Below are 2,125 nucleotides of genomic sequence, written 5' to 3'. Positions count from 1 at the left end.
GGGGTGGAGTAGGAGGCCGTCCAGGCCAGGTGCAGAAGTGGGCACAGGTCGGGAGGGATGTGGGGAGCCCAGGTGGGGGGTAGGCATTCTGCAAGTCCGTCCTGAGTCACCAAGGAGTGGGTCCTTGAAGGCTGGAGAGTCAGACTTGGCTGTCTGGGTTTATACCTGCATCAGTGAGTTCTTGGTTTCCCAGCACTCCTGGGCATTTCTTCTTACGGGTTTCACCCCTGTCTTCTGTCACATCAGAATGAAGAGGTGCTGAAGAAGTGTGCACAGGAGTACCTGTCCCGAGTGAAGAAGGAGGAGCAGAGGTACCAGGCTCTGAAGGTGCACGCAGAGGAGAAACTGGACAGGTAATGTAGCCTTGGGGTGCTGCCAAGGTCCCCTTATGAGCCCCTGCCACGGCAGGCACCCTGGCATTGGCTTGGAAAGGGCAGATAATCCATGGGCATTTTGCAGTATGACTTGAGATAATGGCACACTTTCAGTTAGCATCATTTTGATAAGTGAAGGGCATGTTCCATAATGTCCAGGGTATACAAAGCACCTGGGATTGTAGGAATGGGAATCGGGGATGGGGTCTCATGTGCTTCTATGCTTGGGCTCCAGTTGGTGGCAGCTGAAGCCAGACCATTGCCCCTGCTCAGAGCTGGGAGGAGGGAGGCGGTAGGCATCTACGGGGATCTCGAGCTAAGGATGAAGGTTTCTGAGCCCGCTGTTTCTGCAGGGCCAACGCCGAGATCGCCCAGGTTCGAGGCAAGGCCCAGCAGGAGCAAGCTGCCTACCAGGCCAGCTTGCGGAAGGAGCAGCTGCGAGTGGACGCTCTGGAAAGAACGCTGGAGCAGAAGGTAACAGGACGAGGGCAGTGGCCTCCAGGCGGTGGGGCTGCTGTCCCCTGCAGCAATGGGCCAGTCCGTGAGATAAACAGAGGCTGGGCTGCCCCGGCCTGCTGCTGCTCCCAGGCTGAGCCAGCACGACAGCGGCACGCCCAAGACGAGCTCCTGCTTTGCAGGACTATGCTTGTCCCCCCCACGGAAGACTCAGATGAATGCTGGCCCTGAGACTGGCTTCCTCTCTGCCTTTCTGGAATTGCAGTCTGCATGGGTGTTGATTGCCATTTTTCATTTCTTTTCAACATTCATTTGTAAAATACTTATTAAGCTCCTACAATGTGCCAGGCATAGTACTTGAACCCCTACGTGCAGTGTGCTTACTGGTGAGTGGCGGGACACCCACCAGGCCCCTGACAGAGGCTGATGCAGAGAATGGGCAGTGTCAGGGCCGAAAGGGCCTCCCAGAGTCCTCTAGTTCCATGGACAGAGGTGGATCTTCCTGAGGTCGCTCAGCTTGTCCCAGGTTTCCTGATTTTCAGTCTGGTGCCCTGTGCTCAGTGTTTTCCTGGGTGTCCCAGTGAGAAGCTTCTTCAGCCCAGGAGTCCCCATTCCAGTCAATTTACTGAGCCTCAGGATTTCCCTGGATGGTCATCAGAGGGCCCAGCGGCCTGGGGTAGCAGCACTATTCATGCATTTTGGGCCTTGAAGGCAGTTGTGGGGGGTCCTTTGTAGGCAGGTGAGCGTCAAGAGTCCAGTGTGTCTCCCCAGTGGCCTCTGCTGCCCCAGTCACACCCAGCTGGCCTCAGGAGACTGGCCCTCCTCCTGTGCCTGCACCCTGCCAGGTTCCCACATGGCTGGTTGTGGTCACCTGTGGTCCAGAGGGGCATTTGGGCCAAGCAGTAGTCATCTCTGCCCTGGGCAGGCACTGACTCACCTAAATGCTGTCAGGGAAGGAGTCATTATGGCCCTGGGCAAGGCTCAGCCTTTGCCTAAGCCTCCAGGTTCCCTCCAGCCCGGAAAGTTATGTGGCTCTGTTAGCCTTACAGAAACTTGACTCACCTGGGCAGTTCTTGAGTGAAGGCATTGAGCATTTCACCTGGTCAGGCTTTGTGAAGGCTTTTGCCCACTAAGCTGAGCCCTGTGATGGGGCCCTGGGTGGAGCTTATAGAACCTCCAGGAATCAATATCTAATGGGTCTGCTAATGCCTCTCAGCCTCTGGTTGCTGGACCGTATGTTTAACAAGTAATAGCAAAGCTGTATAGGAGCCAGGTCAACTGGAATTCGTGTTCCA

General features: G+C 56.0%; 1 long non-coding RNA gene across 1 annotated transcript; it reads left to right on the top strand.

The window, feature by feature from the left end:
* Nucleotides 1-250: 250 nt before the first annotated feature.
* Nucleotides 251-848, top strand: LOC103584538. Its single transcript, XR_549989.1, has 2 exons — nucleotides 251-353; nucleotides 728-848. It is a non-coding gene; the product is annotated as an uncharacterized LOC103584538 (long non-coding RNA).
* Nucleotides 849-2,125: the final 1,277 nt, after the last annotated feature.

This window comes from Galeopterus variegatus, unplaced genomic scaffold (genome assembly GCF_000696425.1).
Source record: "Galeopterus variegatus unplaced genomic scaffold, G_variegatus-3.0.2 Scaffold63507, whole genome shotgun sequence".
NCBI lineage: Eukaryota > Metazoa > Chordata > Mammalia > Dermoptera > Cynocephalidae > Galeopterus > Galeopterus variegatus.
This window is presented reverse-complemented; position numbering and strand designations above follow the sequence as displayed.